This window comes from Pithys albifrons, chromosome 14 (assembly GCF_047495875.1).
Source record: "Pithys albifrons albifrons isolate INPA30051 chromosome 14, PitAlb_v1, whole genome shotgun sequence".
In the NCBI taxonomy this organism is placed as follows: Eukaryota; Metazoa; Chordata; class Aves; order Passeriformes; family Thamnophilidae; genus Pithys; species Pithys albifrons.
This window is the reverse complement of record NC_092471.1, coordinates 5582157-5610027: the sequence shown is the minus strand read 5'-3', so window position 1 is coordinate 5610027 and position 27871 is coordinate 5582157.

The window sequence follows — 27871 nt, the reverse complement described above, 5'->3', positions numbered from 1 at the left end:
TATTCTTTGTCCAGTCTTTTTTGAACCTGAAGATTGCAGCTGGATCACCTTCTCCAGCTTTGGAAGTACCATATCCACATTGTGCATAAGCTGAAATGCTTTAATTACCTCAATACTCAGTCCTCCTAAAAAGCTAAAAACAACCACCAGAAGTGCAATGCAGCATCCAGGTGACCAGCACTTCCCTCATTCTAACAGTGCCATGTTTCAGGCAGCCTCAGCCACTTTTATCTGCTGCAAACTAAACAGTCCACACAACATTTTCACACAATTTAACCATGACTATTATCCTCATTTTCATTTTTACTTCCACTCATTTCTCTGTCTCTCTCTCCCTCTCTTACTTGGTTCTTTTCATCCAAAATTTTTTGTCTACCGTATTTGTTCCTGTTGTTCTATTCTTAAAGGTGTGTTCCACATCCTACTAGTCACAGTTCCCTCTCCACTTTAAATTCAAAGAATCCCACTTCAGCTGTAAAATCTCTACACTAATCTTTACAGCACAAGGCAGACAAATTCTTTTCTCACACTAACACAATCCATTACTTATAAACTACTTCTGAGATGCAGAGGTGAGAGCAAGAAAATTCAATTCTCACATCTGTGTGCTTTCCTGTATCTTATCACTTCATTTTTGATTGCCAGCACTATTAATTTGATTGTGCTTCATGAAGAACTTTCATTCATATTGGTTTGACTTACTTGAGCAAGAGAGAATTTCTTCCCTTCCACTCTACCTCCCCTTTTCTGCATAATGTAAATCACTGTGTATATTTATAATTGTTACTCTTTAATAACAATATTTCTACATCTTGGCCTGAAGATGGAAGCTAGAAGTTCACAGGCATGTAATTGGAAACAGCTTTGTTTAATGACTTCATTGTCTCTGGATGGAAATTAAACTTACAGTATATTTTATTTATTTAACTTTTCGTAATTCTGGGCAATTGTACAAATTTTCCCACTTGGCAGTGGAAAATTCATCCTAAGAGCTCCCAAAAAGGGCCTAAAAAGCCATCCAAAGCTGCAGTGTAAAACTCCTCTAAAAGAGGGGAAATAATGACCCACTTGGAAGGTGTCCCTAGTGCGATTCATCAAGCACTGGTTGAAGCTTACAGATTATGCACAGAATCTCAAATGGGAGACAGTGTGGGGCTGCTGCCTAAGTCAGCTACATTACTTTCAAAACCTGTTCTGTGGGCACAGGCAGTAATCAAATAAATACTGATATTTTTTTATTCATGTCTGAAAACCAGAGCAGGGTTTACAAACATGATTTTTAGGACCAGTTGAGAAAAAGCACTAACATATTTTGCCAGTGTTCATTATATTTGATTGAGTGTGTGTAAATACAAGGTGTTTGAATGCATATTTTGCAATATGGGTACAATAACATTAACTCAATGAACCCCAAAGCTCTGTTTATAGCAAACTCTCATCATTCTTTTATGGCTCAAGGCCACTCCCATGAAAGACGAGATTGAGTTCAGTAAGAGCAAGATAAGGGCATACATGGAAATATATGTTTTCCTTTCCTTTTGGTTCTGTAAATCCCTGTTGAGCACCTTCATAAAGGGCAGTGAATACACCTTTCAAAGTTCAAATACTTCTGCAAAACATTACCTCAAATATTTGCTTAATAATTCAAGAACTTCTCTCTCGTATTCTGACAAAAAATAAAACAAACAAACCCAAAAATAAATAAATAGTTTAAATATTATCTAGTTAAAAAAAAGCCACTTGAAAACAGAATAGAATAAGTTTGGGGAAATGGAAATACTTTTTACATATTCTCTACTCTATGGTATGACTGTGGAAGGGAAAACACTAAGCTCTTCCAAGTACTAAACAGAAAAGAACCACAGCAGACAATCAAAAAGTGGGAAGACAGTAGGGATAAACTAGACTCAGGTCTTCCTGTTTATACCTTCATTTTGGGCAAGCAGTAATTACTTGATTCTTCCTTTCAAAGTCTACTTTTCCGAGGGTCCATGCTGTTGCTCAGTAGCTTTTCCACTGAAATAACTTTCATGTGTAGTTAATGGCACATCACAAATCTTTCAACCTCCCCAATTTTAGCAAGATAAGCACTTACTTTCACTATGTTTCAAACTGTGTAAACATACTTCAAGAACTTTTATCAAAACCAGTGGGAAATATTTCCTTTTTCAGTTACCAAAGAAACCACATGTACCTGGGCATGTGATGATCATGCCGCTTTTTAAAGGATAACCTGATATTCCATTGACACCAAGATCTAACTCAGAAGGCATTTTGAGACTGGAAGACTTTTACCTTGAAGAAAATAAAACGCAAAAGTCAGCACAGATGTTACTAATCATTGAGAATTAGCAGTATAGTGCAGTGCAGTACTTTAGACCACTGTCTGCTCTACTACTAAAATAGGAATGTACAGTATCAAATCACACCATCGGTGTAACATGCAGAGCTGTAAGAACCACTGATTTCTTTTGCCATTCAGACTGGTTTGCTATTATTCACTTTTTTTTCTTTCCCTTTCTCCTTATGTAGAGAATTAAACTGGGAAATGGTTTTCTTCAACTACTGAAATGTTCACACACCTCAGTACCAGTTATTCAGCTACCAGAATTGTATATTTATTTCTTCCCTGCCCACCCCCCAGAAACTTTTGCAACCAGACAGAAAAAAACCCCACTGATTTATGAATAAAGCACAAAACCAACACATCAGCCTGGTGAAGGCACTGCTTAAGGTAGTCAAAGCAGTTTTCCAGGTATTCTTCAGTAATGGCACTAAATTGAGTCTTGAGTACAACAAGTTAAATTGTGGTTAATTTTGTAACAAATATCCCCTCAAATAGGCAGTTCCTGCTACTGGTGAAAACCTTTTCAATGGATGGGGAAATCTGAGTTTAGCTGCTCCAAAAATAAAGGACTAAGGCTTAGCTGGGAAAGGGCACTCCTGGTACAGGAAGGAGTGTGTGAGAATGGGAATGGGTCAGACTGGAGAGACCTGCAGAGTGGGACTCGCTCTCACCATCACCGAGGCAAGAGAGGCTTCAGATGGAGCTGCTGCTCCTCAGAGAACACACAGCCCAGCACTGGAAAAAGGCTGCTCTCCTATATGTTGACCTTTCCTGCTACAGCAGTGGCAGCTCAGCTCTCCAGAGCTCTAATGCAGCCAAATTAGTCAGAAAAACCATTCTGTTGCCCTGGGCAACTGCGTGCATGACACTTTTTGTAAACACAAAACTTTCTGTAATGCTTCTTTCTGTTTGGGCATATTACAAAGTGTCCATCCCTGAATCTCACTTTTAAACGGCATTTCTCGTTAGCATCCACTTAACACAAAGATCAGAGACATGCACAAGGCCCCAGTATGGTTAGAGACATGAAAATTCATTTCTACAGAGCCTTTTCTCTAGAATCTACAACCATACTACAAAACTGTCCAATCTGGAATCAAAATGAAAGCTATAGTCCATTTCTATTTTTATACAGTATTGAATATTTAGATGTTAATAGTATTACATTTTTATAGCTTTTTTAGTTCTGCCCCATCTGTAAATAAATCATAGAAAGAAAAAAATATTATTTTCCCTTTCAAGTTGAGCTGTCACATAATAAAATATTTCATCATATTTGACTACATTAATAATAAAACTTTCAATGTATATCCTTGCTTCCAAAATTTCTGAATATGTGTATGTTGAAATTAAGCAAGTGTGACATAGTTCTTGGTTCCCTTGGGAACAATATTCAGAGCTCATTTGAGTTGTGACCTGCTTATGCTGCCAGGGAGTATTAGTATTTTTGTTGGATCTTTCGAATAGAGATATGGAGTGAAGGACAAAGGCAAAAAATAAGACTCTAACTTCACAGATGAAAAACAGATGAGATACTGCTCTATTTCAGAAGGCAGGGTTGGCTTTTTATAGAATCTGCCTCATTTTGTAAGCTCTGTTGGAGAGATTACTCTTTTTCATAGTAAAATATTCTAGATGAACTATGTATGGAGAAACCTACAGCTATCCACAAAACAACTTATGCTCCAAGATGTCTAAAGATGCTTCAATGGAGAATTAAGAATGCAAGTTAACTTTAGAAATGATTTTGTAAAATGGATGGCAGTTCAAAATGAAGAATAATCACAAATGCTGTAACATTGTCTTTTGTTTCCTGACACCATCCCCTGACATGGATCAAAGTCATGAATTGTACCCATTACATTACAAATGTTTCAGTTATTTCTGCTAGAACACAGGACTATGTACAATTTAATCCACAACTTTGGCCCTACACATTAGTACAAATAATACTTTATATCATTCCTTCATCTAAATCTGACTTCTAAACTTTACATATTATATGTCACCTTTTCAGTCCATTGCCAATCACAAAATCCATCCTTCCTACACACATTTCATATGTATATTAAGATTAGGCTCTCTTTTCAGCAACACTTTCACTCATTCTCTTCCTATCAATTCCAGGCAGGATTAGGCCAGTGAATACTTTTCCATCTCTTTTGCCCCAATTTAACCCCTGGGTTACATTTCCTCTTTTCCAGTCCTTGCTTTACACCTCATGGGAGGAATGTTGTGCTCAGCTTCAGAGGGCACCTGCAAATGGCTCTTCATTACCACGTACATCTTGGTTTAATATTCTATCCTGAACCCCACAGATACACAAAGTGCTTGTGAGAGCTGCTCTGAACTGTGAATGTGCTGCTGTTAAGACACATATGGAGCTTCAATTAGTGTCATTTGCGGTACTGGCTCACAAAAATATTTATCACTGCAAAACATTTCTGAAGTAAATAAGTATTTTACACTTGGGGAAGTTGTAAGCACTTCCATAACAAAAATAATTGCATTTCAAAATCTCTTTATAGTAGACAAGTTGGTCTTGGAAAGTTCTGAGACAATGCTTGACTGGCAGTGCAAACGTCCTGTCTATTGTGCACAGAGTCAGAGGATCACCAAAATAAATTCAGTTTGAGCTGCAGCTTCCTAGAGCCTTATGATCTGTTCCTGGGTCCAATAACAAAAAGCAGCTGACAGGTCATAAAAGCCTCTTTGGAGACACTGGTTAGATACAAAGGGGGTTTCCTCCAGTGCAGACCATCAATACGCTTCTGTAAAAACAGCTTCATTTTTAATACTGCACTGAATCACCTTGAGCTTAATAAACTGCCTCATGTCACAGGTCTGAGAGAGTTGTACTCAAACATGAAAATGAGTCTAAGAAAAAAGCCAAACATGTTCCTGAAAAGAACCACAAATATGAATGTGTTCCTATAAGTTTTCAAAACATCTAAGTTTGCCATTTCTTGTCTCCATTTTTTTTCTCCCTGAGGCAACACTGAACTTGTTCCTCCTGAACAGGGATAATTTATGGTTGCTTGGTTTAATTTGTTACCTTAAGTCCTTGTTTACAATGCCTGTTCTGCAGCAGGACAGAATTCCCTTTAAAGTTCAACCTGCTAAATTAATAAACTGTGTTCTCAGTTTTAGTTCCATGTTAAATGGAGCTGCATAAAATTGTTATAACATACCCATAAAACAGCAGCAGATGCAATATGTTCAAAACGATTATTTTCTTTTAATTTTGTAAACATACAGAAAGTTTGCATTATAGCTGATCCTTAAACACATCCCTGCTGTAAATTAAAGATGTGCCAAATCAGCTCCAAGCACATTTTGCAGTAAACAAACAATGGGATGTGGGACACTGCAAGATGAGAGCAGTAAGACATTAAGGCAGAGTTAGAAACAGTGGCCAGGAGGGTACAATCCTCAGTTCCTGGAGAGGATATAAGCAAACCAGACTCACCTATCCATGACATAACAGTTTTAATATTCACTGAAACTAAGATGAAGAATGGAGTAACACACGATGTCATAGGAACCCATAGAGGACAGATAACAGAGAGGGGCTCAAGCTGAGCATAACAGAACAAAATATTTCACAGTATTGGTATAGAAAATTCCTTTATGGATGGTAACTTGTTGGTCATGTGTCTTTTTGAAAAAAGGCATATCTACAAGTGTCAGGAAAGCAAATGTGGGATTTCAAAACTCATTCTCAATCAACTGACAATCTCTTTGGAGATGTCTTACAGGCAGCTGCACTGTGAGGACCTAACAAGTGTTCTGATACTGTACAGAAATAATAAACCTGTAGTCTTTTAATGCCAACTTGACTTTCTTGTAGGGAATGAGAGATTCAAAAGGAAAAGGGAAAAAACAAACAAGAATACCACACATTTTACCTCTTGCATATGCAGGTACATAAAATGTTCCAGAGGAATCTGATACCTTTGTGGCAGTGAGGGCACATACTGTCTTTGCACCTATTAGTTCTTTTTAGAAATAATGAGGTTCTGTAAGTGTGGCATTTGCCTAGATATACACAGAATATTTATATGCCCCATTTCATGGGAGAGAGGGATGGTTAATGAAAGACAGCTCACCTCAGGCTGAAAAATATCAGCCTGATAAATTTTCAGAATGATTCTATTCTGCTTTTGTTTGTCTGTTTGTCAAGTGGAAATAATAACAAATCTGTGGAGATGTTTACAATCTCATGGTGGAAAATAATTTCCCCATTATAAATGGGGTGGACTTCTAAAAATAATGAAACATTCCAAAATATTACACATATGTAACCAATAAAAATATCCACCATTTCTCACACAGTGACCCAGGGTAGTATCTCATTAAAACGCCACAAAATAAATCAGTCTGTTACAGGCAGAGGATTTTTGCCTGATTGAAAAAGTGTGAGGTTTTTGGTTTTGAGGGAGTTTTTGTTGTTGTTGGCTGATTAGGGATCTTTTTTTCTTACTATTTTTCAGTTTGGTTTTTTGGATGTGGTTTATTTCTAGGTTTTGTTTGTTTGTTTTGTGGTGGGTTTTGTAATGGAGAAATGCATTTAATTCCCTGAAGGTTTTAAACCAGGTTGTTGCAGACCAGCACATCCCAGCATTGCAAGAGTACTTGGCACTACACTGGCAAAATAAGAAAATAGCAAAAAAGTAAAAGAAAGTGTATTTAAGTTGTTTTCTAAATACAGGATTCTTTTCACTAGGAAAGTAACAGCAATAAAATAATAAGGTAAAGATATAATTCTTTAATACAGAGTAAATAGTTTAACAGATCTAGAAAGAAATTGTTCTGCATTCCAACATATTTGGGCAAATAACTGGCACAGCAACCGTGTTTCAATCAAAGTCTTGCACAATATGGATAAAGCCTGCAGAGATATTTCATAGATAAGACAATAAGAAAATTATAATTTCACTCCCCAGTGTTATCCTCTGGGACTACAAAAACGGGTCTCAAAGGCTCAGAAAATATCTAAGATGTCAGGGTAGAAGAAAAAGTGGAATTGACTCCAAGAGGATTGTGTGTCAAAGACTGAAGAGTTGTGTGTTTTTATTAGCAGTGGTAACAAAGTTTCTGCAGAGTAGACAATTCTGTCAAAAGTCCATAAAAAAATTCCAGGGGAAGTTATCTGCTGATCAGTAGAAAACTAAGCAAACTAATACAGACACAAAAACCAACAAAACTTCTAAAAATATGTAGAATTAGATCTAAAAGAAAAAAAAATTAAAAGCTAGCAACAGAACTTACACAATTCTGCATGTTTTCATACTTTCATAATATGTCCATACCTATAAATAACACTTGCATGTGTTTTTCAAAAGATACATTAAGTAACCTAATTGGCTCTAATTTATCATTGCAAAAGTGTTCAAAATTCATGTCATGTTACATAGATTTGACAACAACTAAGAATTGATCCAAGCTTCAATCAAGGTAACAGGAGATTTTACTGACCTCAATTAGCTTTGGATCAAGCCTTAAGAGAATTAACAATCCTCTAAACAGTCATCAGTCGTGGGTACATGCATAGAGAGTACAAAGCATAAGCACCTTTAGAATGGGCAGAGTTACTTGAAATGAACAGAACATCAGTCAAATCCATTGTTTTTTAAACAATGATTTCATTAAAATTTGCTAAGTCAGGCTTGCCCTATTGCTGAACTAAACCTCAAGGTAATCTTAAAAAAATTAAATGCACAGGAGAAGACAACAGAGTTGGTGACCCCGAGCAGTTTCAAATTCAACAAAAGGCTCTGAATCAGACTTATCTTCATACCTGAGGGGTTGGGGAGTTGGTAGCTCAGACCAACTTCTGCCCTAGAAAAGGTCATTGGAAGAACAGCACTGAGGCGTCGACAATTACCAACACACAAGCACTTCCCTGCTCCTTCAAACCAACTCCTCACTAGTAATTTGGGGCATCTTGTGGCCCTAATTCTCCATGTGGGCAAAACCAGAGGCAATGCAGAAACTGAGAAATAAGTGAGGGTGGTGGGGGTTGGTGGGCATTACAACTCACTCCAAAAAGATATATTCAATTTCATGCACCCCTTAAAAGAGAAGCACCACCCACATTAAGCCTCGATACACCCTTTTTCAATAGCAAATATACAATATGTTTGATCACTAAACATTCTCTCTATATACAAGATGACAGTTGATTAAGACTGTATTACAGAGTTCCAAAATTCAGGTTGAGTAACCATGGCCAACTGTCAAAAGCAGTAAAGAAAGCAGAGCTATCACCACAATCAAAAGCAATGGGGAAATGAAGAAAATCAAATGCTAATTATTTGAGATTAGTTTCCTCTTTCAAGGAAAAAAATGCTGACTTGCTGAGGTAGTTAAAACAGCAGGAACATCACGTGATTCTAGTACTTTATGTGAGATACATTATCCCAAGTATAAAGTAGTTACATGGAGACAAAAAATGTTGTTTAATGAGTTACAGAAGAAACTGAAAAATTGTCAATAATTTCACTGTATGCCAGTCCTATCTACCATTCCAAAGATGCCAGTTCAAAGCAGTACCTTCCATCTTTTTGACCCTCTAGGCTCTTAAAGACTCTTTATTGGAAACAGGAATTTCTTCTTCCATGGATATGCCCTGAACTTCCTCTTGCCCTATTTATTCATGAGTAGTGAAAGTGCTATAACTCCTCACCTACTTCACAATGCCCTCTAAACACATCACTTGTAAGATGCCAGACCCAAATGCAGTCTTCAGTATCTCTGATGAGACTAACATAAATTTACAAGTTAAATCAGTTATGAAGAAATTGTTCCACTCACATTTCAAATGCTATTTTTTTAAGAGACGTACACCACAAGAAGAATGTAATGAAAATTTCTTTTATTCATGAAGAAAACAAATGGAGAAAAAGTCACATTTGAAAATATAACCAGTCTGAAAGAGCACATTAAGTATCTTTTGGCACACACTGAGAAACTGTGGAGGAAAAGGGACAAAACAAGAGAAACATCAAATTTTCAACACACATATGGCACTAAATAACTAAGCAATGTAAACTCTCAACAACCCTAATAAAAATGGGTCTTGTGGAAAGTGTGATGTATACAGTGAATTAGAATGTGGACATTTGTAATTTGGTCTAAGAGGAGTAAATAAAATACTGGCTACAGTGAAAGGAGGGCAGAGCTACCCCAGCAGGTGTGGATAGTCACTTTTCACCCTTTTTGGCCCAGGTTAAATTTCAGTCACATCAGAAAAAAATCCCTACACCCTCTGGTGGAAATCTGGATTTCTGACAATTTTAATGGACAAAATAATAAAATATGCTAAGTAGTTTTTAGGGGGGAAGGTGGGATGACACACCCTCTAAAACATGACTTGGGGTGGAAGGAAAACACAGGGCAGCAATGCCACTGGTAAGTGTTTAGATTTAATCATCTTATGCTGAAACTTTCATGCTTAGAGTTTGAGGGAAGAAAAAAATCAAAATCTAGACTGAACTCCAAATTACATCTACATTAATCATAGCTTTTTCTTTTTAATTTATTTTTGATAAACAAAGGGTTTAATTATACAGGTCCCTGTTTGTTCTGTTGTTTCCTAATTAGAGAAAAATGGCAAGTCTCCCAATCTAAGCTCTTTCCCTCTGAAGATTATAACAATACATTTGGACAGGCACATATATTTATTTGGAAACTACACAATGAATAAAATCCCATTTGCACTTAACAGAGCAAAGTTTGCCAGAATTCAATATGTGAGCCAAAGCTCCACACTCTGCTCAAGGCAAAAATGGCTCTCCCTGCAGTCCAGTACTGGATTATGTACTTTCTCCTTGGCAAGTGTATACCTGGAAACACCCACAGCACCTGCTGTTTTTTATAAATGGTTGTATTGAGAATAGACATATTTCTACTGTAAAAGAAAGGGGAAAAAAAGAAATAGTTTGTGTATAGGAAATTATGGACAAAGATAGTGACTGAACTCTGAACTGATCCTGCTGTAAGTACTCAACTGCAAAGTGCACCTGTAAAATAACTTCCACCTAAAAAACTTCAAAACTCAAAAACTTTTTGCAAAAATATTTAAAGATTATTGTTGAGGCAGGTTATCATCAACATGAAATGAGGATACTGAAGGAGGCCAGGAACAAAGCCAAGAAATCTCAATTCTAGTGACAAGGCAAATGACCACAATTCTGTACTCAGTTAAATCTGGACTAACACATGCTGTTCAGTGAAAATTCTCTCAATGTATTTAACCAGTTTATAACTGAAGTCAGCATTCTTTCCTCCAAGTTATGTGCAACTGCTTTTCATATTCTGCTTGCATGAGAACATGGAAACACTCCCAAATAACAAGGATACAGAATGGGAGTACCTTAAATGATTATTTACTCAGAAGAAAAAAACCCAACAAAACAACAACTGAAAATCTCCTATAGCCTTTACCTGTAAGTACAATGGGATCTGACTCCTATGACCTCTTCCTACTCCCATTTGTTTAGGCTGACTCATTTTCCAGGATGATGCCACTTACTGTACCCTCTCCCCAACTCTGTTTTCCTTGAGAAAATCTCTCTGCAGCTCATATAAGCAAATGCATTATTTTTCCTTTGTCCACAGCTTTTGAGGTGATAATGGAATTATGCTGGCATGAGTTTTATCTGTATTCATTCCTACCAGTAGGATGCTGTGATCAGATCTCAGGTCCTGATCTGGCTCACTCCTTTTGATGAACTAGGTCAGTGAGTTTCTCTTTCACTGTTTTTCATTAAGAGAAGCAGCAATAACAATTATGCTGCAGATTAGATAGTAGTTATTTCTTTTGCCTTGAAAATAGCCATGACAGGACACAGCTCCTCTCAGCAAACTGAGCACTTGCAGCACCCAGCCTGCTCTCTCAGGATCTCTGTGATTAAGCCAGGCATTGTCACCATCCTCTTTTAACTGTGAGAAACAAAGCCCTGCACAAAAAAAGACATCCACAGGAAATCTACACAGATCCAGACATAAAAATTTCATCTCCACAGCCTACCAAATATCCAACTTGTAAGATTTCCCCCTCCCTCTTTTGGCAAGTAACCCCAGTAAAAGGAACTTTCCTGGTTTTATCAAAAGCATCTTGACATACTTAATATATTAAAAAGATCTTATCCATTTGTACTCAACCTGGGACAGTGTCTACCAACTTCAACCCCCTGCATATCAACCTGGACTCCTACCTCAATATTTTCTTCTTCCAGTCACCTTTTCTATAATTCTTCCAAATTAAACAGTATTTCTCCCACTTCTCATACCCTAAAACCAAACATCACAACAGAATGTTTACCCCTCAATACATTTTTAATATTTTCTGCCTCCTACAGTGCACTCTGTGTATTTTCCCAGTTCTAAAATTGCCTTTGCACTTCTCTAACCCGTCATAAAAGGAAGCAAACCTGTTTTATTTGTATTTTTTGTATAACTCGGCTTTGAGTCTGGCTTCCACACTCATCAACTGAAAGGCAGAGCTGCTCAGAGCTGTCAGCAGAGCAAAGTCAAGCTGAGCTGCACCATGATTTATGCAGGTAGGGCCAGACCTGTCAGTTCCACTGTCATGACAGTGGGGAGGAATGGAGGAGTAGAGTTCCTACTGCTGAAACTCTACATTTACTACACTGCAAATCCAACACCGATTCCAAACTGACAGAGTGCAATATGCAATTCAAAAAGCACATTTCAGTAGCACAACAGCAGGATAAATAAATTGGGAGACAATCTATATTAATATTGGAAGACTGAAAGCAGACTGTTTATTTCTCCCATTTAGATTCATAACTGAAGCTAAAATATTTTGGTTAAAGAGAGGCACAATAAAGAAAAAACACAGTTTGATATAGGATTTAAAGAGAGATCACTTGTATTCTAATATTACTATTTATTAGAATTTCTCACAACTGTGGCACAATCTAATACCTTCAAAACACCAAAATGCAGCTTGACAAAGCTACCTCTATTTAATCCCAAGCAGGATTTATGTGGCTGAAGTTACACTTAGGTTATGAAGTGATTGTTTTGTTGGCAATTTCCCAGCATTACCCCAGCCATCTGATGAAAATCAGTATTTAAGTGCTATGGTGGTCCATATTCCAGCTGCTGCCATAGGTGATCAATAACCTCATTCAGGGAGGGAAATAGAGAGTTCTGATCAGCTGCCAAGATGAAACATTAGATGTAGAGTTCTGCCTTGGTGATGCATTTCTAGTTATTCTCACAATTAACACACACAGGAGCAAGGTGGATCCATATATTGTGATTTCAGACAGCCTTGCAACTGAAGAAAATCTGTCATTCAATGTGATCAGACAACATATGAGTGCAACCAGTACTTCAGTTGTAAGGAACACCTGCTCAGGTTGCTGATCCCTCTGTTTCAGCAGGAATACATTCACCTGGGGACACTGTGGCAGATTTGCAAGACACCTGTGCCAAACTGAGCTAACCAAAGAGGTTTTGTTGGTCCTTCAGTCAGAAGAACACGTCACTGGCATTACAGAGATTCACTGCAGTGATAGCTTCTTCCCTAAGTTGTTTTAATCTAATTTTTGTTAAGGTTGTACTGAAGCTCTGAAGTTTTGGGATAGGTGACTGGCTCTGACCACATTCTAGCACTGTGCCCAGCATAGCTGAGTTCTAGCCTTGCTTGGGGACCCCGAATATTGCTGCAACAGCTTCTTGCTGACACTGCTAGACATACTATTTTAGAAGATACTTAGCTCTTAGCTGTACTAGGTATAATTCCCATATGATGCAGGTTATAATGCTTAGAAATATTATTTTTGGCATTCTCTTGAGTTTACAAGCAAGATATCTATAGCAGCTCCTTGAAGAACTGCCCAAATCAGCTTATTATAAACTGACCTTAATACAAGGGAAAGGATTGGTATTAACCTATGTGAAGAAATACAGGGAAGATGCTTTAACATAACAAGTTTACTGAACATGATCAGTTCTGAAGCTTCCTTTTCTCCATTCATAAGGCAATTAAAAAGTAGGATGACTGGTCTAAAGTTTCTTAAATGGAGAGGAATAAAAAATTTCACCATCTATACTCTTCCTTAGCAAGAGATCATATCCATGGCAGTTTTCTTTGTTAGCATTTTCCTCCCAGCTACTTGTTAGATTCCCCCCTTGTCCTACTACACCCAACCCCTGCTATCAGACTGTAACCATAAAATGAAAACTCACTGCAGAAAAAAAAAAGGCCATCTAATTGCTTCCTTTCTTGGAGGTGCATCGTTCAGTTCCCTTGTACAACTGATACAATCTGACATGAGCATTGTAATTCAATACATCAACTAGAAAATGTATAAAGACAGCCTTTCTGAAAAGGCAACCACATTTTTTTTTCAGAATGCAAGAAGGGAATAGTAAGTAAACCTAATGTATGTGTTATATATTCCTCCTGTCAAGATAAAGATAAAATGTACAACAGCAAGCAATATTGTGTATATCATTACACACACAAATTTAAGTACCTATAAATGTGGACAATTGTCTGATATCCTGTCAAAGTAACAAACCTGGATCTTAAACAATATGTACTGGAGTTGCTTTATGTTTTTTAAATTAATGATGTGAAGATTATATATAAAAACCAAGAAAGTGGTTTTCTAGAAATAGTAAATACGTATTTCTTATAATGTTTGCTAAAGATTCTGTTTTCCTACAAGCAATTCACTTTTAATCCATTTACTCTACATACTGAATAACATCAAACCTAAAGGATGGCTTTCAATTACTAACATGCAGACAAAAGCATTAAGGTGGTTTGAGACATTGAGGTTTTTTCCTCATTTTATCACTAATCTCCCTTCTTTAGGGATTTGTGAACTATATTGATGTCACTAAAATACCAGTGTGTGCCATTTCAAACTGTTTTGCTAACCATAAGTCTAAAAATAAAATTCCAAAGCAAATAAGTAACTATCTCTCAGACAGAATGACATGATTTCCCCCCCAGAAGAAGAGAAAGTTTTTAGCAGCTGTTTGGAGGGTATTTTATGGACACATTCAGAGACATTTTTATAAAAACTAGATATGAAAAGCTTAGCATCTAATTCCTCACCTTAATTCTTACCATTCTCAAGAAGAGTCATTGAATGTTCTGTTTTCTTGAAAAACAGCCCACTAATTGAGTCAAGCCAGATTGGTTTTTTAATAGTATGTATAAATTATAGTCAGTCATTTTTCAGGATACAACAACAGGACAAGCTGATACTCCATTTTACATATTTATGAACTCTTAAAATACAGGCAAACCTACTCTTTTGTATTTATTTACTTCTTCTTCTGAAACAGGGACTAGGTCATGGGTCCGCAAGCAAATGGTCAATTACTATTCCTCAGCTAATACAGAGAGTCCTCAGCATTTCATTTTATTGCAAATTATAATGATGTGGAAAGGGCAAGTGCCTACATTCACTGCTCAACCTGATAAAAGAAATCAAACCTGGATGTGATTGAATGATAGCACACTCCATTTCTTTCTTGGAATCCATTAACCTCTTCCTTTTGAGAGTTCCAACAGATTTTTTTAATTATTTTTCTTTTTTTTTTTTAAACCTGAATACAAATTTCTTTTATTATCAGTTAGTTTATCACATGGTGCACCAAAAATGTGCTCTGCACACAGCCTGTAGTCAGAGAGCTCACAAATTAAACAGCTACCTTGTCTAGTGATGATAAAATGGCACTATTGAATATAAAGAGGTCATCAGGGATGGAAATATAAAATTCAACAAGAATTCTACAAGTTCCACTGTAATTGATAAAGGCTTAAAAGCCACAAATGACAGGAACCGAAAAAGCACCAGCTCCCATTGCTAAATGCAAGCTGTGGTTTACTACCCTTGAAGCCCTAGAGCAGCCTCTTACTCTGTGACCAGCCCAACTGGAATGAACAAAGAAAGTTTCCTTGTAGTGCAAGGAAGAGTCAGAGAAAATGAAGTAGAAACAAATACTGAAGTGGAAAAATTACAGCACAGTGTTGTGCCCATCCTTGCTGACATACTGTGCCTCTGGAGAGAGAATATTTACAAGAGTATTTACAAGAACATAAGGGCAGGACATTGGGGAACAACTTCAAACAGAGAGAGCAGGTTTAGATTAGCCATTTGGAAGAAATGTTTTAGAGTGAGGGTGGTGAGGCCCTGGCACAGGTTGCCCAGAGAAGCTGTGGCTGCCCCATCCCTGGAAGTGTCCAAGACTAGGCTGAAAGGGCTTGGAGAAAACTGGTCTGGTGGAAGGTGTCCCTTCCCATGGCAGAGGGTTGGAATGAGATGACCTTTAAGGTCCCTTCCAACTCAGTATGGAATTTTATGCATTGAAATTAGTGATGCCTTAAATTTGTTTTCCTACATAATATGTTATGAATATTTAGCATCTCTGTGTTCCTCTCTTTTCTTCATTCTTTACACAAATACATACATTTTTATTTGCCTCTCTATTATTCTAAAAATAAAATGAGAAGGGTCTACCCAAAAGTATGCAAATAACAGCATAGTTAAGGCTTATTTATTAGTAAAAAATTAAGGAGTGGCAATCTGACATAGTAAACATAATCTTTGAATAGAGTAGCCTTAGGCAGCAGCAGTACATGAATAGTGTACCCTTATTTTAGTCAAGCAATTTATAATACATTGCACAGACCCTATGGGAACTCAGAGCAGCTTTTTACAGTCAGTTCAGGGGAAGGAAATACAAATGCTTTTTGCAGATGTCTGTAACACTCCTCTGAGTCCTAAAGTGGTACATTCTCTGTTTAGCAAAAAAAAAAGAAAAAAAAAAAAAGACAAGAACAGCAACTGGAAACTCTTGGTATTGTTCCCCTCACTCTTCCTCCCCAGCCACTTGCCACTCACACATGTTCAAATCCCAGCTGCAAACCTGTTTTCCTGGGTGCCGAGTGCATCTATACAACCCCCAGGAGCTCCAAGGCAGAGAACCACACTGTTTAACCTTTCCTGTTCCCCTGTGCAAAGAAACTAAGGTAAGGGCTACTCAAGCTGCTTAGTCTCGTGGGTTCTGTTTGCTTGTTCTGTGTACATGTGCTCAATGGGTTATGGGATACAGTACACAAGGAATAATTCAAATGTAAGAGTTCTGGATTAAAATTCGGAATGAAGGACCAAGCACACTATTCACAAACAATAAAAATCAATTCTTACCCCTCCAATAGATCCAGTTCCTAAAAGCAATAACAGCTCACTGATTTTCTGCCTTTCACTACATTGCATAGTTTCAGTGTGTTCCCCTTCTTGAGGCCAGACCACCCATTTGGGGAGCTCCAGCATGCCCCGTCAGCATGTGGGACAATGATTCCCACTGCTTCACACCCTTCCCTTCCCAAATCAAACCACTCACTGGAGGGCATTAGGACTTGGTGGCTCCAGTCACATGAAGGACTTGGTGCAGGTCCAAGCACTGTCCTGCAGCCAGTTGTGCTGTCTGACAGATAATTCAGCTGTACTTGTGCCAAGTAGTTTTCACCCATTTCACTACTTACAACAAGTGGTACAACAGTTGGGGACAGTTCAGGGTACAGGAGAGGCAGGAACTGTGTCCAGCTGGAAACACAGACAACACTTTTGTGGAGCACATAACTTCACTGAACTGAGTTGTTCAATGACACTCACCCTCAAGGCTTGGGAATAAACACTGATCTTTTTTATTAACAAACACAGATGCAGCCTCAGGGTCCCTGGACAGTAAAAAGTCTGTTGCAATAAGATTATCTGCAATAATGAATGGCTACCTCCATTTATTTTAGAGGATTTAAGACATGCCAGACTCTTCTCATACACAAAGGACTTGAAGTTACAAGTTTACAGTTCAAGGAGATCGTTGCTTAAAATCCTTCCCGTACAGACTGACAACAGTTTAAATACTTGATTTTGCACTGCTTAAAAGAAATCTGTTTCTAATAAAAATATAACCACTAAACCAGCAACCAGCCACTGAATGTATGAAAAACATATAATAGTACAGAAGCAAAAGTTACAGAATGGAAGTTCTTTAGACGTGATGCAGTTCCCAATGAAACAAATAATATTTGATAAATTTAATTTTCAGGATAACTGATTTTGTAACCTTGCATGGATTGGTTTTAAATGACAAAGCTAGGGGAAAGAATAAAATAAATTCAAGGCTTAATTTGATCATTTCTCCAAATTTCATTTGACTTTGAGCATGCTAAAAAGGAAAGAACAAAGATGCAAATCCTGATACTGTTTCTTTGTAAAACACAAACAAAAATATTTTGTATTAATAATTTAACAAATATATTTTTCATCTACTCCAAAATAAGAAACACTATGATATTTATTTTAATGGTATTTGACAATCAAAATTACTCTTTCCCAAAGCCTTAACAATTTCTTTGTTTCTCTGATGCAAGTGAAACTTCTATAAGGAAAATAGTAACCACCAAAATTCAAGATGATCGGTCTTATATTCCAGAGACTGATAATTTTTTTCATTAAAAAGAATTCAACACTTTGTACATCCACTATAAACAGAAACTTTACTTATTTTTGATCATAATTTATTCATAGACTTTGCCTATTGCAGTAAATCCGTACCAGAAACAATTGTAATTCCACCACTGTGGAGACATGTGCTTGATTTAAATACTACAACCCACATGCTCATACCTATAGCAGCCCTAAACATTTGTCCTTTGGTCTGTTTATTTGACTAAATGGAATATAAAGGCTGTTTGTATCCTTGCCTTTATAAAGTGGTCCTTTACAAAGACAAGGTCGAATAAGAGACTACAGAGCTCTAGAATTAACTAATCCAGATAGAAACAGCAAAATTGTACCAGGGTACCTTGGCCATTTTAAGAGAAAGAAATCTTGTGTGGTTTAACCACAATGCCAACAATTTCAAGTCCTGAAAAATATAATTCCAGTCTCCTTAAAGAAAAAAGAAAATTACTAGAAAGATAATAAGCAAGATAATTGAGCTTTAAAATATCTTACTCTAGGTAATATATTGTCAATCCTATTCATGTGTGATGATAGCACCTACTTGTCTCTAAATTATAGCTACATGTTTGCCATCACTGTCTTCTCTGCTGCCTCCTTGTTTCACCAACTGAGCTCCTAATTTCTTCAATACACCACATGCAGCGAGACTATTTCCAGGTTACATGAAACAGGAATTGGAAAATGAGGAGATTGATTGAAACAGCCACTTGGGGATTTACAAGGAACACTCACAAGCCATTTCTAGCACCTAAGTTGACCAAGTCAAACTTTCTTCCTTCAGTCCCATACCGTGTGTCAGTCACAAAGAAATAACCAAGTACTCATGCAGGAGGTCTTTGCAGCAGCCCTGTCTTTCCAGTCACTGGTACCAGAGCCATGTTGAGCTCATAGACCTCTGTAAAGCAACAAACTTCTATCTGCTAAAGACACAAAGCCCTGGGAACGTCCATGAGCAAAGAACTTTATATAAAGAAACTATACAGATTTAGCACCAGCCCATACATTCCAACTGCCATTAAAAGAAAATGGTAAGGAGTTAGCACACACATAAAAAAAAAAATCAACATTTAAAAAGGGTGAAAAACTATGAAATGCTATAATATTTTAGTGAACTCACCAAAGAATATACAGTGTGTACAAAAATGTAGATTTAAATTTGTCCTTTTAGGTAATTCTCTTCTACTACTACTAGACATATGCTAGTATGTCCCCTAAATCTTACTGTTTCTAATGGAAACAGATCACAGAATCACACTTTATGAATTTATTTCTAGAATTAGAAAAGTGTAAAACATCAAAGACCTATCAAGGCACTAACCTGTTTGTCAAAAGAGGATGCAGAAATTCTTATTACAGTGCATTGGCCTGTTTAGCTCACTTATAATGAGATAAGGCTTTCATCATTTGCTGAAATTCACTCAACATATTTTTGGTCCTAAAATACAACATTAAGTCATTTTCTTTCAATTTTTTTTTCATTGCTGCTTTCAAAATCTACATGTTACACTGCTGCAAACAATCACTGTCCTTCCTAGGTGTTTGCACCAATCAATCATTTGCATATGGTTATCCCCTGGACATCGTGCAAATATCTCATCTACCATAAGTACCTACTGAAAAGTTTAGATTGAAGCTTCTTAAGTATTTAACTCACTTGGATATATCTCCCTTTTATAGTTTTTTATCACACTACCAGTCAGGAAATCAGATTAATGCAGTCATTTGGTTAAGTATGGCAATATTAAGACTTATATTGCAGCATTTACCTTGAAGAGATTTTCGATAATGAAAACTTGTCTATTATGGTCTCCCATTTCAATAGCGGTACCTATTGCAAAATCTGCTGTTCTGAACAGCAGCATTTAAAGGCTACAATCTTCAGTATAACAATTGTAAGTGAAAAGCAGCACATCCACTTGTTCATAGGTTCCACAGCAGACAGACATTAGCATTCCCAGGATTCACTTTTATAAGCATTATCTGGGAAAAGACTTTGCCAATCTTATTAGACTGTCTTTCCCATAACCTGCCTGCACTTTTTTGCAAGGCTGACTTCTGCCTTTGAAGCATGGTTCCAATATTGTCACCATGATGCACAAAATACTTTCTTGTCCTGTATTTCTCTTATCACAGATTTTCTGTAGACAATCTTCACTCAGTCCTGCTGGCATGTCGTCTTTTGCTTTCCAATTACATTGTTCCAGCCCCACAGATGAGTCACAGCTGTGCTTGCTGTGGTACCAGCAGCTATCTTAGGAGGCTATCATCAGCTGACACAGACACTAATCTAACAGGATATTGGCAATGTGACCTGCAGATATACTGAGCTTTGACTTACTCCTGAAGCTGCAGCAATGTACCAAAAAAAATGCTAGTGATAAATAATATTTTTGTGGAACCAGTGTGCATGAAGCCTTTCCATAGACCATTGCCTTGCTGGTGTCCTTGAATACTTTCAGGCTTTCATAGGCCTTAAAGAGCAGTCTTGACCCAGAAGAATGAAAAGTGCTCCAGAGGAAGTTTTCCATTCCTTACATATACTATGGTTAGTGCTTAAATGACAGCTGAACTTAGAAGCACTTCAAATTCCCACCATACCACAGCCATGGCATGGACTTCACTTCATCCACTACTTTCTTCTTTCTTAGCTAAAACAGCTTTATGTCACTTACTGAATCAATACTTTCTAATTTAACAGGCCAATTCCTCCTAAATGCTGGTAATGTCAGAAATAGAGTTAATCCAAAAATCCTGACTAATACAAAGAACTAACTATTAGTTTTATCAGGGACATTTAACAGTTCTCACATATGAGAGAACTCTCTTTTGGGTTTGGTTGGTTGGTTTTTTTTGTCATCATCTGCATGCCATCAAAAGAAAAATGTTCCTTATCTAACTGCCTTTGTTTTTTTTTAGCCATAGTCTACTGGTGTAACAAGTCATCAGAATTAATCAGAATAAATCAAATGAAAATTTACTGTGAAACAAAGAAAGTAGCTTTGTATACAGTTTTCCATATTTCTCAAAACACACGGCAAAACGAGTTCCAGGTCCATTAAAAGGAGTTTGTTGATTTTTCAGATAAAGAAACCTGTTACAATAACAGAAGCAATACTGGCCCAGACACTGAAGATATTAAAAACTTTTAAGAAGCTTCCATTCATCCCCTGAGCACAAGACTTTATTGTGCTACTTAAAATAATACTGCCTTGGACCTGTTCTGCTGCAATGGTGATTAGGGAAAGACATGTTATAGGTTGAAGGTAACCATGTTCCTGTCCACAGCCAAGAGGTCAAAGTCTACTGGCCCACACACTTAACTCTAGGGAGTCCTTGGTTCTCCCACATCTAAAAGAGTTTGCACCATTTCCAACTAAATATCTCTGCCCTTCATATGTATAACTTATTGTATACTCCTTGGAGTATTGAACTGTGCCTTTTTTGGAACTTAAAAAGCACTTCTTGAGCTTTGGCAAGTGTTACAATAAATTATAACTGGTCTGAGAATCTTTCAATGTACATTTTTTGGCTGTCCCCATCTACATTAAGTAACTGCAGTCTATCATGTCCATTTCATGGCATCTGAGCACTATGGACAAGTGAATAATTAGCCTTAGCAAGAATAGCCAGATTTATGTTAGGAAAAATTTAACTCCTAGAAAGCTCAGCAACTCAAGAGATGGATTTCTCTCTTCATGCAACACTAATCTCAGTTCATATTTCCCATGTAGTTAAGACAAATTGGTAAAAATGGACATGATTTAATTAAAATCTGAAGCCTTCACAGTGCTTGTCTCCCAAATGAAACTTGTAATGAAAATGAAAAAGACTATTTCTAAAAATTGCAAGCACCAGATTTTTTTTATTAATAAATAAACTATGAATGGAGTCTTTCTGGTAGTAATGGAGGTAGATAAGAATGAAAACTTTTAGGGTACTCCTCCCCAACACAGGACATGTGTATTGCTCTATAGCTCTACCAAACCCACCCCAAAGCACTGCATGAAGGGTAACACCATTCCATGCATCCTGTGGTAGCTGCCCAGCAAAGTGAAAAGAAATAGCCCTGCATATGGCATGTTGTCAGCATCTTAATGTAACAAATGACCAGTCTCCCAACAAGGGGATTTGTCCTGTGAAAACTCAGAAGGTTGGAATGTTTAGTTTCCTGCCTGTCTCTTTCTCTGAGGGGTACTAAACAAAAATCAGAAGGCTAAAAATATTTTTTTCCCTCCATGTTGATCATTGTTGCATTTCAGATGTGAATTGAAATTTCTTTTAACACATAAATATAAGCAGGTGATTTCTGCCTTGCTGTTTTCTTTTAATGCTCATACAGACATAAAATCAAATACCTCAGGGTATGGCTTTGGAGCAGCATATTTTTTTAATTTGCTTCTTTGGTACAGATTCGCTCTTTGACTTTGTAAAACATCAGTTAAAAAGTGCACTCCCAGGACTTTTGCAGAATACAACACTGCACATTAACACAGAGAGCATCTAAGTGAAAGCCCCTCCTTCTGCCAACACCAGCACTCTGAGATGTACACCCAGGTTCAAACGACATCTCCTACAGGGAATTGTGTAGGCCATCCAAGTTAAAGTATGAAGCTGAAATAAAAAGAGAACCCCCAGCATCCCAAGTCTTTTATCATAAATCACCAGCTACAGTAAGGATGCACTATGAAGTTTCCCTTTATTAAAAGTCTCTCAGCATTTGCAACTTCATGACTGCAATAAACTGTGTTTGTAAGAAAAGGACATTACTAAAAGGTCACCTAAATACGCACATAAAGATTGTTTCAGAGTGCAACATCAAACCTCTACAAAACTGATGGTGGAAATAATAAGAAAATTAAGCTATCACATAAAGCCACAACTTATCTCTCTCACTCATATTCATACACTTAAACCAAAAGAACTGTGTATTTAAAAAATGCATCCTGGTTTATATTAAACGTCAAGTAGAAGTTACTAGAGGTACTTTCATTAGTTCTATCTCAAGCTCTGTTATCTGTGGGCCAGAACTGCATCCCTGTTTTATGAACTCCCTATTAGGCCATCCTTGTGCCATCCATGTGAGAACACACAAACAGATAATGCTCTGGGATATCCCCCCCGAAATGTTCTCCCATGCCAGTAGCCCCACATCTTTTTTCTCATTTCACTCATATCTCTCCCTTTCTCTTCCCTTCCCCTGCCAGATTGTTTCCTCCCATCCTCCTCTTCCCCTATGTATAGCAATATTTGTGTTCTCCTCATACTGTTTTTCATTTCCAGTCATTCTCTACCTCAATTTCATTCAAATATTCTGCCTTTTCATCGTCCAGAATCCCTCTTTGCCAACTGCCTGACAGAGTTCAAGGAGCATCTGGAAAAGACACTCAGGATTGTTGGGACTGTCCTCTTCAGGGCCAGGAGCTGGACTTTGATGATCCTTGTGGGGCCCTTCCAACTCAGAATATTCTATGATGCTAACTAATCCAGCACACCCTAAGCCTATCAATCACTACTGCCATCTAAAATTTGGTTCCTATGTGTAATTTCTCTCTCTTCCAACTTGTCAAAGCAACAAGACACTCAAATGAAGCTCAAGACAGATGGGCAGCCTTGTTAAAAATAAGTGAAATAGTTGATTCTTCACACACCTTTCAATAAAGTGTTTAATTAAGTATTTAATTAAATTATTTATTAAATGATGAAAATTAATTAAAGTATTAATTAAATACTTCATCACGTCCTTGTGTAGATGCTAAAAAGTTTACATTGTCTCAACTCCTTTTTTCCTTTCATAAATTTTCCATTAAGGACTATTAAATACAAATCCAAAAACTCTATTAAAAGATATTTTGGAAAAATATTGTTGTTGTCCGTATCATCCTTATATTTTTCTTTGCCATCCACTGCTGGCCACTATGGAAAACAACATAATCTACTAGACATAGGCTTGGTCTGATCAAATAAATACACATATTCTTATGTTATTTTAAGTTTTATTTCCAGAGGAAATGCCAATTAAAAAATGACACTCTCCATCTGTCTCTGCTTGCCCATACTTCGTGTCCAAATACAATTTTGGAATCAGTAAATTAACTTTGACAGAGTTTTCCGAGATTAATTTATGCCAGCAGGTTTTGTGGAAGGTTGGCTGCTGGCACAGTGTCCCAAACCCACTGGTGCAGTAAGAGCTCACACCTTGTGCCAGCAGCAGGATGCCCAACCAGCACCACCACTTATAGCTCCAACTAACAGTATTGCCATCCCTTGCCAGCAAAGGATGGTACAGGAAGGAGGGGCATTATCCCATTGGGGTGGAAACCATGAAAAAGGAGTCAAAAATTGGAAAAAATGACTTCAATCATTACACAAACAAGTGATTTCCAGGTCAGTCCTGGTGGTTGCCTGCTAAGCTCTATAACTGCATGAGAAGATAAGTGTATTACAAAAATGAATGCTGAGAGAAATTAGAATCACATTCCCAGCATCCTGCCCTCCATGTTCCCCCTTGAGTGAGAAGGCAGCACAAACTGCCCTCCAGAGGCAATACAAGGTGGAAAACTCTTCACTTGTGATTGGTGGGACACATCCACACCCCAGCTATGAATGGAAGTATAAGCTGTGCCATGCACTCCAAGATAAGACAAAAAGGGAGTCGCATTAAATAGACAAACAACTTCCTGTGAAGGCAGATTCTTCTTTAAATTATTGTTAAGGCAGAGCAACTTCAACAACAGTATTTTTAGCACAGCTTCCTTAAGAGCTTGCACATGTGCAATAAACTTCCAACTTGGAATTAGTCTGAAGAACTAAAGATTCTAAAGAATACCTTATTTTTTTCTTTTTTAAATGGGGTGAGAGGGGAATAATTGTGACAAAATAATCTACACTTAGATGGTTTCCTTTGATACTGTTACTGGAAGGGGATAAAAGCTACATTGGTACTTTAAAATATCTATATTCAGTTCTAGAAGCCCAACTGAAGAGCTTTTTCATAGTTCCTAAGACATTTGCTATTAAAACTAACAAAAACTTCAAAAACAGTTCTTTGCCTTTTTTTTTTTCAGCTAGTGTCCTTACAAAACATAAATGAAACAAAAATAATTACAACAAGAAGGGACACTTTCAACAGGATCTTGATTCAAAGTGTGTAAAGTGAGATTCCACGGCTTAAGTCTGAATCACCATTAATAGTAAAGCAAAAGTATTTTAACTTTAAAAAAATCTTCCCTGTTTTTGATACTGTTGTGTACTATAAAGTGAAAGCCAAAGGAGTAAACTGTTCTTTATTTAATGATGCTGTATTTTATATGCAGAATCACACTTCTGTGTTTTTCAGTTCACCAATAACAAACAGAGAAAACATGCATTATTGATTAGCTGTCTTATTTTGAATTAAAAATAAGTGTTCAAGTTGTCCACTCAGTTAACATGAATTTGAAACTTTTTCAGGCAATTGTAAACACAAATCTACCATCTAGGATAGAAAAACAAGAACTTTATTAGGATTAAATTTTTGTACAAAAAAAAAATACCCAAACAAAACTTTCACAACTACACAATCACAAAACCAACAGCCAGATATAGAAGGACAGCAAGTGATTTAGTTTCCTGTGATAAATTGTCGGTTTTAACATATAAGCAGCCAAGGAGAAGGAGTCACACCTGTGAGAAAAATTGCAGACAGAACAGGCATTAGTCCCACAGCCTCCCAAAGCCACAAAATAGCAAGTTGAATTCCTCAGTAGATTTTCCAGCTCTCTTTTTGCAAACTAAATTTCTCTTTTCACAGGAATTTCCTGCTGTCAAATTATACAGCCCCTAGACCACCTCCTTGGTTGCAGTAAGGCTCTCATCCCGTGAGTGCTCTGCTCTCTGTGCATGCAGAGCCTGTGCAGCTGATTAAGGACACTTAGCTTAGTCACTTGATAACATGACACACACAAGTGTTAAACTGCCTGACCTTAATCCCTGGTAAGGGCTCTTGAGGCTGGGGCTGGTTCCCTTACGAAATGCAGCTGAAGTTGATTAGCACCAGGCACAGTCCTTTCCAACTGAGTTACAATAGACCTTTCTTTTTGCTTTCTTTCCTGCCTTTCACTCTCCTTGATGTACACCTGGCCCGATCACTGCTCTCTCTGTGGCCCCCTTTTTATCTCTTAAAATTTCCTCTGCCTCCACAGCCCATCTCTGAAGAGATCTCCCCAGGCCACCCCATAAAGTCCTCTATCTATAAGCTGCTTTACCACACTCGGGCTTTTCTCCCTCTTACCTGGAGATTCCTCTCTGACTGTAGTAGTACCTTTTAAGCTTTTTCTCACTCCTATGACCACAAATTAAAGCCTTTTTTTAGTATCTTGCCTATTATTCTCCATCCACTGAGAAATGAACACATTTTAACAAACCACGAATGCATGAAAAATTCATTCAAGTATTTGTACAAGTCTTTTAAGACACAATTATGAATCCTTGATTTGCCATACTTTAGAAACTGTCCAATTAATACCAGAAATCCTAATTTGTAAAGAGCAAATTGACCTACTGTACTGTTCAAGATGGTATCTTTATTTAGAATTAGTTTAGAGAGGAATCCAGAAGGATGTTTAAAAAACAGACAATATGCCATTGGGAGATGTTTTATTCATAGAGACATTGTGAGAAAAGGATTGAAAACATTGAAGATGACTTAATTATAATTTTGAAATTAATGAAACAATTATGTCTATTTCTCTAGGCAGTATATGAACTTTTAACATAGGCTGGATCAGTACCAGGCTACAGATTTTAGGGAAAGAATTAGAAGTAATGAGTTTTCAGATCTATTCCACATTTCCCCACCCTATATTTATCTATTTGTTTAAAGTATAAAATATTAAAAAATAACCAAATACACCACATTATTTTTTACTCTGAATTTCCAGCAATTCTGGAACAGGCTGTGCTGTTCAACTTTTAGACAACAGTATAGAAATCCAGCAGAGCACACAACTGTGCAAGTGCATTTGCCACTTGAAAGTAAGGACTTGAAAATGAGGGGCAACCTTTTCCCCACCCCAGACCAGGTGTGCAGAGAGCAGTGACAAAGCTCAGATTCCTTCATCTGGTACCTTCCTGGGAAGCACAGCTGTGATCAAATCCAAACAGCAGATGAAGGAACTATGACTTGGCTTAGGAAGAAAGTATTTAATATACAGGAGTGGCCAAAGCTAAACCAGTTCAGACCCCTACAAGTAAACATGGTCTAAGGCAATCCAGAAATACCTATAAAAGACAAGACAAAAGGCACCTCCCAAAGACTCTTCCTAATAATCTTTGGAAACATTTAATAAAAACACCACAGAACCGTGATCGCTCTGAAAGCTGCTGCAAATCTGGCATTATTACCTTCTGCTTTTTAATTACAAACAAGAATATAATGAGGTGATACAGTTCAACCTGCACTGGCATGTTCTTCATCTCGCTTCTAGGCACAAAACCAGTGTAAAATACAAAGTGGGAATACAACAAAAATATTAATTTCATTTTCCTTTGTTCATTTTCTTATTTGCTGCTGAATACTACACTAATGGAAAAACACTACTGACTTAAGTCAGAATTTTCAACAGTCACAGTAGGCCAAACTATGGAGCCCACAGCTTTGTAGCCCAATGAGCAGAGCACAGCTGTTCCTTTTAACAGGCAACAGACTGAATGTAAACATAGATCTTGGGTTTTGTCTGATCTTTCTTGGACTGCCTGGAAAAAACCTCTGGTTTTGCCTACTAAGCTACAGCCCTTGTCTGATGCCCATTGCCTAATTTGTTTTAAGGTCTGTACCACTGTTGTGTTACAGCACTTACCACATATATTTCTCTAACTCTTTGACAATAATAACAATTCTTCTGTGCAGAATAAACTATGATCCTAGTATAATAATGCAATATAAAGAAATGCTGGTTTTGGCCCTGAGAGTGCAAGCACAGGAGGATGGAGCTGTGAGAGTGCACAGGCAATGGCT